Source organism: Bos indicus x Bos taurus, chromosome 3 (genome assembly GCF_003369695.1).
Source record: "Bos indicus x Bos taurus breed Angus x Brahman F1 hybrid chromosome 3, Bos_hybrid_MaternalHap_v2.0, whole genome shotgun sequence".
In the NCBI taxonomy this organism is placed as follows: Eukaryota; Metazoa; Chordata; class Mammalia; order Artiodactyla; family Bovidae; genus Bos; species Bos indicus x Bos taurus.
The window spans coordinates 114079524-114089413 of NC_040078.1; the positions used below are offsets into that span (position 1 = coordinate 114079524).

At 42.5% G+C, this 9890-nt stretch overlaps 1 non-coding gene and 1 pseudogene across 1 annotated transcript; both read right to left on the reverse strand.

Annotated features, from left to right (window-relative positions):
- Positions 1–4283: 4283 nt before the first annotated feature.
- LOC113890619 lies at positions 4284–4347 on the reverse strand (annotated as a pseudogene).
- Positions 4348–4511: 164 nt separating this feature from the next.
- On the reverse strand, positions 4512–4591 carry LOC113890621. The gene has a single exon (XR_003510578.1). It is a non-coding gene; the product is annotated as a small nucleolar RNA U2-19 (small nucleolar RNA).
- Between the last annotated feature and the right edge of the window lie 5299 nt (positions 4592–9890).

Consider the following 9890-nt stretch of genomic DNA (forward strand, 5'->3'; position numbering starts at 1 on the left):
TCCTGAGAAGCGGCTGCCTTGCTCTGTGGGGTTCAATTGCTGCTGGCATGACTGTGTCTGATTCCTTGAGGCCCAGTACATCAGAATTTGGACGTCACAGAGGGCCACTGCATTTATTTTTCCTTCATTGAGACTTGCCATTTACTAAACGGGGTCTTTTCTTCTCTTGAGGTAGTGCAATTTCTTTTTGTAATGTGTGCACTACAAATGCACTTGAGTAGGTTTTCATTTTGACTCTTGAGGACACACACAGGTGATTTTCTTTTCTACCTGATATGCTTTCTGGAGAGGCAATTATTTTGTGAGAGGTATGTATGGATTTTTTAACGTTTAGTGTTTCATTTTGCGCACCAGCTGCCTGCAGGGTTTTGGACAGCCATCTCTCTTCCCGCTGCACTCACAGCAGCATTTGTGGGCTTTCCCATGTCTCACTTCTCTGTGGGCTGCGGATTGTAAGAGCCAGAGGAGACACTTGGAGCTGTGTGGCCCAGCATTTCCCAGAACCAGTCCAGGAGATACTAATTTTGAAAGATGATCTTTGCCAAAGGGGTCTAGTAGTCAAACCCACAGATCTGCAATGAACAGAGAGAAGTCTTGCCATAAAAAACAAAATCATATTCCACTTACTTTAACCCAGAGTCTTCCGAACATTTTATCCGATAGTCCTTTCCTTGCCTAATAACAGTATCAGGTCTGCAAAACACTTTGAAAACACTCCGCCCCCTCCCCACTTCTCACAGAAGAGTCTCACCACTTCCCTGGTGAGTAGTGAACTGCACAATATCTCAAAGCCTCAAGTTGACTACTTGAAGTTATTTATAACTGTGAACCCGTTTAGGTTTATGGTGCCATCTCTGTGTAAATATGATCCCATAGACCTCATAATATCTATAGAGATGTGTCTCTTTCCTTAGTGTGATTTCAGCCCACCTCGGCTTTTGTTGTTTTCATTAACCATGAATCTTTCCAGTTACTCTTGTATCTTTGAACTCACGTTGCCTGTGGACACCTGTGCCGTGTGCACCTTACTTGACTCCTCAGCCCAGGTGGGGAGCCTGTCAGCGGCCATCCTGTAAGGCTGTTTGCATCTGGGGGTGGGTTAAACACTGCCCAGGGACCCTGCGGCCATGGTCCTGAGCCACTTACTATGTGGACTGATTCCATTTCCTCCTTCACAATATCCCAGGCCTCAACCCAGCTGGTCAATCTGCCAAAGTGCTTGGAGCTATTTTTCCAGGAAGGATGAAAAGGTTCTGCTCCTCTTTTATCCTTGGTGCAATCTTCCCTGGTACAGTCCCCAGAGACCTCAGGGGGCGAGGAATCCAGAGCAAAGTAATCATCGCACTCAATGAAGTTACCAGCTGTCTGTGACTTTTGTGTTGTGTTAAGTGAGCCTTCCCAAGGCACCTTGCCCGGCCTCCGAGGGGCCTAGGTTAGAATGCATACTCCTACAGGTATACAGAATGAGCAGTTCCCCTTGGGATGGGCCTTGTAAACCAACTGTGTTTTTAATTTAAAAATTTATGTATATATTTGACTGTGCCAGGTCTTGGCTGTGGCATGTGAGTTCCTAGTTCCCTGACCAAGAATTGAACCCAGGCCCCCTGCATTGGGAGTGTGGAGTCTTGACCACTGAACCACCAGGGAAGCCCTGTGAATCAGCTTTTTAAAGAAACCCATCCAGGTGATTGGTTCATCTGAGAAAGTGTGAGATGATTTATTCTCAGAGGTACAAGCCATCTTTTTCTTTACCAAGGTTTTGAATTCAAGTGTCAGTTAATCTCTCTTACCATAATAAATACAATACCAATTATTTTTTTATCTCCTCTCTCTTTTCACTGTTTCTCAAAAAGCATCATTGTCCACTCACCAACTTCATCCTCCCTTGAATTGTTTAGGACTCTGCTGACCTCATCTTCTGTTCCCAAGAAAGACACTCCAGCTTTGAAGCAATTGGAGCAAACAAAACAAAGAAACAATAAAGAGCCCCTTGAAGCTGTTTAAAATAAACCATAATAAAGAGACAATTCCTTTACCCTTAATGTCTCCCCTATGCCTGCAGAGAGCCCCAAACAGCAACCACAAAACAAAGAGACAGCAGGCTCTTCTCCCTGCCTCTGAAAAAGTCTGCCAACCAGAGGTCTAGTCTTGCCTCCCCCCGGCTGTGTTCACAGGGCAGACAGATCCCCAGGCTCTGCTGTGCTGATGCAGCTGGACACTGGGCTATGCACTCATCAGTTATTCAAGGGTCGTATAAACAACAGAGTAAGTAAGCATAACACTAAGTTCAATGCTGGCTTCCTAAGGGAAAAAGGAGAAAGGATCATTTCATCCATTCATAAGTTAGAAAAACAGAAGTATCTCCCCAAGACAAACAGACCTTCTTTATGGTTAAACTTATTGGTAAGATGGCTGGGAGAGGATTTTGGCTCCTAGTATCTTTCTAAAGGGCTTGCCTGGTGGCTTAGTGGTAAAGAACCCGCAGTCCAATGCAGGAGACAGCGGTTCAATCCCTGGGTCAGGAAGACCCCCTGGAGAAGGAAATGGCAACTCACTCCAGTATTCTTGCCTGGGAAATCCCATGAACAAAGGAGCCTGGTGGGCTACAGTCCATGGGATCGCAAGAGAGTTGGACACGACTTAGCAACTAAATAATAACAACAACAATCTTTCTAAAAGAGTATGAGCATTATCTCACTTACAAACACATAGAAATAAGCATTTGTTGAAGACCTACTCTGTGTCCAATATTTTGGCCACCTGATACGAAGAGCTGACTCATTTGAAAAGACCCTGATGTTGGGAAGGATTGAAGGCAGGAGGAGAAGGGGACGACAGAGGATGGGATGGTTGGATGGCATCACCGACTCAATGGACATGAGTTTGGGTAAACTCCAGGAGTTGGTGATGGACAGGGAGGCATGGCGTGCTGCGGTTCATGGGGTCACAAAGAGTTGGACACGACTGAGCCACTGAGCTGAACTGAACTGTGTCATATACATAGTATTTCTGCAACACTTACACAATAGTTTACATTTAGTAACACTTATTAGGGGACAAGCACTTCTTACTCTAAAATAGTTTATTTATCTCATTTAATTCTTACAACAACCAGAGGAGAAACAAGTGTAAGAGAATATCCTTTAAAAAAAAAAAAAGAAATAAAGTCACAGATGTAGAAAAACTTATGGTTGTAGGGAAGAAAGCAGGGATGGGAGGGCAGGGATCAACCGGGAGACTGGGAATGACATATAAACAGTACTATATATGAAATAGACAACTAATAAGGATTTACTTCATAGCACAGGGCATTCTACTTAAAAATCTGTAAAGACCTATATGGGAAAAGAATCTAAAAAGAGTGGATATATGCATACGTAGAACTACAGCATTGTAAATCAAGTATACTCCAATAAAAAAACTGTTTTAAAAAAAGAATACTCATCTTAAAGTTGAGAAAACTGAAGCTTACAGTGTTTTGAAGTCATAGATTTATAAGCTCTGAATTGGAAATAAAAACCAAGCCTAAATCAAGACTCTTTTTAAAATCCTGTTTATTATAAATGATTTCTTATAATTTTCCTAAGTAGGGCCTGTTTTCATACCAAGACATTCTGTGGCCTTCGAAAGGGGAAGCAGGCTCCAGGAAACCCTGTCCTGGATATTCCCAACAGAGCTGGGGCTTCTGTCTACCCGTCAGAACAGCTCCCGCTCAGACAAGGCCCCCCGGAGAAGAGCCCAGTAACTCAGTTCTGGGGAGACAAGGAGGCGTCCCAGCCCTGGTGGCCTCTATCTGCCTGGGTCTTTGAAAGTGAAGTTGGATTGACTCTTCCATAAAATTTACCTCTGCTTAATTTTTTCTTTTCATTGGGAGAATCCCCAGTAACAATTACTTTCAAATTTAAGGGTCACCACGTGTCGCCGGACAGTGCTAATCCAGAAACCACCTAAGTCCATTTTCACGAGATCACAGAATGCCTCCGGGGAGACAGTAGCTTTGAGGAATTTGCTGTTACTCCAAACAGACCGAGGGATGAGAAACCTTAGCCTCTGGACACGGGTAGCCTGCACTGCAGTGAGAAAGGCATGAGGCAGTTGACAGAGTTTTGATTAAGGATCCCTGGTCTGTGCTTATGGAAGGAAGTGCAAATAGAAATAGCCGAGTCTTGATGAACAGAGAGTTTCTTCCCCATCCCCTTCCAAAAGCCTTCCCCCACAAACTCCCTCTTCTTTCTGAGAAACTTTAAACAAAAATAATTGCTTTAATCTTTTTCTTTTAATTCTGAGCTCAGATCAAGTGTAGAAACCTTCATAAAGATCCACAGTAACATCTTTTCATCATTGCTCAGAACTGATTAGCCTTTGATACACACACACACACACACACACACACACACACACACACACTCACTCCATCAATAAGTCCTCAGTTACCCACTGTCACCTTTACACACAGGCAGGCACACACACACACACACACACTCCTTATTGTTTTAAATTATCCTTTTGCTTCTCAGAAATATAGAGATCATGCATTAGGGACACCAAGAGATCTTTTGATGCTCAGATTTGGCTATTTTCATCATCGACAATTGCTTTAATCTTTATGCAAAGAATCATCTTCTCATCCTAGGACATATTAGCAATCCCATCACTGTGTCCATTTCTGCCCCCTGGGAAGCCCCCTCTCTTGGATCTACCAGGCACAGAAGGCACCGAGCTGCCCAAGCCCCTGGGTTGCCTTTATCTGTCTGAGGGGGGTTCTACTTAACTGCTCTTCCCCCCTGCTGACCATCCTAAATCACACTGCCTTTCCAACCTGTGGGGCTGGAAACTTCAAAGGCCTGGGTCACGGCCCTACTTAGCATCTGTGAATGTCCAGCAACCCAGAAACCTGAAAGAGAATGTCATCAGCTGCCTTGAGAAATCACGATTAATTTTGTAGCTGATGGTCCTGCCTGCAAAGCCTGGGGCAGTGTGTGTGTGTGTGTGTGTGTGTGTGTGAGAGTGTGTGTGTGCGTGTGTGCTGTTCTTCACTTATGCTTAGGTTCTAGCAAACACTGGAAACAGCGCTAATGAATTTGACATTCTGGAAAGGCTGCAGTGAATGTCGAATTTTGTCCTTGGAATCAACCTGTATATAGTTAAGGAAGGAATCTGGTCCCAAAGGGTGGGGGTGGGGAGCAACTCAGGAAAGACTACCACGGAAAAGAATCAGTGTGAACTCTCTCAGAATCCCAGGTGAAAATGTGTTTCTTTTATTGTCTAGGCAACACAGCAGAAATCTTCAGCAGGTTTAAATATACAGTTTTGGGTGATAAGTTTAATGGACAAAACCTCAGGTTTTCTGTGTGATGGAAAACTTTGTTTTAAGCTCTGTTTCAGTGTGGAAGGGGCTTTTCCTTTCACAGGAAGGATGCAGCCCCATCAGATATCTCATTCCCTAAGGAGGCCGAGGTGAGAGCTCCATGCTTGCAGAATAGAAACCTCTGAGCTGCACTCACTGCTTGGAGGAGACCAGCTTCTCCAACATGGCTGGTGAGGCTCTGCTCTTTGAAGTCTCTGTTGCTGAAAAGCTGACATCTGGGCAACAGCAGGTCAGGATGGAGCACAGGGAGAAAGCCCAGCCATCAGTGATAAGGCCTGGGTCTTGAGAAGGTCCAGACCAGTGCTGCCTGCCCGGCCCACTCCGGGCGCAGGTGAGGAACACTGGTGTTTATCTTTCAAGTCTCTTAATGCAAATTCTTGTCTCGGTGTGAAGATGATCCATCAAGGGGGAGAAGGGGCTTTGACTGCTTTAGGGCAATCTCAAGGACTTTATCTCAAGAAGTGTGGCCGGAGGGTGAGTGCAGGGAGAAAACAGGCATGGGTCCTGCCAGCTCACCTCCCCATCCTGGAGGTGTCAGGGCCCTTATTGGTGAGGGGAGTGAAATTCACAGAGTATTCACAGAGTTCCCAGAGCTGAACCCAGGGAGCGTTTACACCAGAGTTTAAGATATCTGCTCAGGCCTTTCTTAACTTCTCATGTTAACCCTCACTTATAGGTGAAGTTTTTCTTTCGGCTTTATTGAGATAATAATTGACTATACAGTACTGTGTAAAGAATACAGCATAATGATTTTTTAAACATTTTTTATTGAAGTGTAGTTGATTTACAAAGCTGTGTTAGTTTTCGCTGTACAGCACAGTGAATGAGTTATATATATATCTCCTCTCTTTTTAAGATTCTTTTGGTTATTACAGAATACTGAATAGTGCTCCCTGTGCTATGCAGTAGTTCTTGTTAATTAACTATTTTATATATAATAGTGTTGCTGATAAAGGTCCATATAGTCAAAGCTGTAGTTTTCCGGTAATCATGTACAGATATGAGAGCTGGACCATAAAGAAGGCTGATCACTGAAGAATTGATGCTTTCAAATTGTGATGCTGGAGAAGACTCTTGAGAGTCCCTTGGACAGCAAGGAGATAAAACCAGTCAATCCCAAAGGAAATCAGTCCTGAATATTCGTTAGAAGAACTGATGCTGAAGCTGAATCTCCAATTCTTTGGCCACCTGATGCAAAGAACTGACTCATTTGAAAAGATCCTGATGCTGGAAAAGATTGAAGGCAAAAAGAGAAGGGGGCATGAGGATGAGATGATTGGATGGCATCACTGACTCAATGGACATGAGTTTAAGCAAATTCTGGGAGACAGTGAAGGACAGGGAAGCCTGGTGTGCTGCAGTCCTTGGGGTCTCATAGAGTTGGACACCACTGAGCAACTGAACAATAACAATTCAGTAGTATATATATGTCAATCCCAATCCCCCAACTTTTTCTTCCCCCTTTGTTTCCCTACTGGTAACTGTAAGTTTGTTTTCTACATTTGTAACTGTTTGTAAATAAGTTCATTGGTACCATTTTTTAGCTTACATACATTAGGAAACAATTACCATAATCATTTCAGTGGAAATCCATCATCTGATATAACATCAAAGAAATAGATTAGAAGGCATTTTTCCTTTGTGATGAGAACGCTCAACATTTACTCCCTTATCTTCCCTATTTGGCATACAGCAGTGTTATTATCCTTTTCAAGTTGCACATTACTTTTGTAGTGCTTGATTATTTTATAACTGGGAGTTTGTACTCTTAGACTGCTTTCGTCCATTTCCCCCTCCCTGCAACCCCTGCTTCTGGTGACCACAAACCTCATCTCTTTTTCTGTGAGTTTGTCAGTTTGTTTTGAAGTATAATTGATTTACAGTACTGTGTATGCGACATAGGGATTTGATATTTCAAAATGATCACCATGATGTCTAGTTGTCATGTGTCACCATATAAAAATATTACATAATTATTGACTACATTCCCCACACTGTACCTTCTACACCTGTGACTCATTTCTTTTGTTACTGAGTATTTGTGCCTCTTAATCTCTTTCCTCTATTTCTCTCCTCTCCCAAACCCCTTTCACTCTGGCAGCCTCCTCTCCATTCTCTGTATCTATGATTCTTCCTGTTTGTTCATTTGCTTCATTTTTTAGGCTTCACATATAAGGGAAATCACACAGTATTTGTCTTTTTCTGACTTATTTCATTTAGCGTAATACCCTGTAGGTCCATCCAAGTTGTCACGAATGGCAAGATTCCATTCTTTTTTATAGCTGAGTAATATTCCACCATGTGTGTGTATATACATATGCCACATCGTCTTTAACTGTTCATCTATTGGTGGGCACTTTGGTTGCTTCCATATCCCAGTCATTGTAAATAATGCTGCAATGAACACAGGAGTGCATATAACTTCTCTAATTCATGCTCTTGTTTTCTTCAGATAAATACCCAGGATTGAAATTGCTATGCCATACAGTAGTTTTATTATTAATTTTTGGAGGCATCTCCTTACTGTTTTGCATAATGGCTGCACCAGTTTACATTCCCACCAACCGTGCACCAGGGTCCCTCTTCTCTACACCGATTTGCTGTCTTTTTACAGCCATTCTGACAGGCATGGGGTGCCATCTCACTGTAGTTTTGATCTGCATTTCCCTCATGGTTAATGATACTGAGCATATTTTCATGTATCTGTTGGTCTCCATGCCTTCTTTGGAAAAAAGTCTACTCAGGCCCTGAATATTCAATTTTTAATTGCGAGTTTTAAGTATACGATTTTATTTTCTAAGAAGTTTTTATTTTTTCATTAAGTCCTTTTGTAAACAACCCTGTAAAAATATCCCACTTAAACGGTTCCAGTCATGAATTTTTATTATTGTTATTCTAGCAGGGGACTACAATGTTTTATTTAGTATTATAAAATGCAAGAACATACAAATCAGAAAAAGAATCCTTCTGAATGTCATCCTTCTGAGATAACCACCATTAATCACTGGCAGATAGACCTCATTCCACAAAGTTTTTCTATGCCTGTGGAATCTTTTGTGTTTGTGAAAACAATCTAGGCAAAGTACATTAGAACTGACTTTAGGTAAGTAAACAATACACACATATTAAAACACACACAGTCAAACTAGTCAGTTTTAAGGGAAATCAACCCTGAATACTCATTGGAAGGACTGATGCTGAAGCCGAAGCTCCAGTATTTTTGACCACCTGATTCGAACAGCTGACTCATTGGAAAAGTCCCTGGTGCTGGGAAAGACTGAGGGCATAAGGAGAAAAGGGCATCAGAGGATGAGATGGTGGGAGGGCAACACCAATGCAGTGTACATGAACTTGGGCAAACTGCGGGAGATGGTGAGGGACAGGGAGGCCTGGTGTGCTGCAGTCCATGGGATCGCAAAGATTCAGACATGACTAGGCGACTGAACAACACCAACACACACACACACACTCAGTACTGCAGACTGAGCCACACTATATACTAAAATGCAGCTTGTCTTCTTGTTGACAACTTCATAGGCATCTCACTGATGTCTGACTTAACTAATCCCCAGCTGATGGACCTTTGGGTGGCTTCTAATTTTTAAAAACAAAGTAATGCAAAAAGCACCAATAAATTTATTACAGAAATAAAGATTGCTGTGAAAAGTTGTTGTTGTTCAGTTGCTCAGTTGCATCCGACTCTTTGAGATCCCATGGACTGCAACACACCAGGCTTCCCTGTCCTTCACTATCTCCCTGAGTTTTCTCAGACTCAGGTCCATTGAGTTGGTGATGCCATCCAACCTTATCCTCTGTCGTCCCCTTCTCCTCCTGCCTTCAATCTTGCCCAGCATCAGGGTCTTTTCAAATGAGTCAGCTCTTCTCATCAGGTGGCCAAAGTATTGGAGCTTCAGCTTTAGCATCAGTCCTTCCAATGAATATTCAGGACTGATTTCCTTTAGGATTGACTCGTTTGATCTCCTTGCAGTCCAAGGCACTCTCAAGAGTCTTCTCCAGCACCACAGTTCCAAAGCATCAGTCCTTGGCCCTCAACCTTCTTTACGGTTAACTCTCATATCCATACGTGACCACTGGAGAAACCATAGCTTTGATTAGACAGACCTTTGTTGTCAAAGTAATGTCTCTGCTTCTTAATACACTGTCTAGGCTTGTCATAGCTTTTCTTTTAAGGAGTAAGTGTTTTCAAATTCATGGCTGCAGTCAGCATCTACAGTGATTTTGGAGCCCAAGAAAATTAAGTCTGTCACTGTTTCCATTTTTTGTCATCTACGTGCCATGAAGTGATGGGACAGATGCCATGATCTTGGTTTTTTGAATATTGAGTTTTTAATTTCTTAACTTAAAAAAAAAATGGCAGGTACCCTGACCTTGAAATTCCCAGTCTCCAGGGCTGTGAGACATCAACTTCTGTTTGCTTATACACTGTCCAGTTGATGGCACTTTTTTTATAGTGGCTTGAGTGACTAAAGACAAACATTTCTTAGTACAACTTAGAATATTA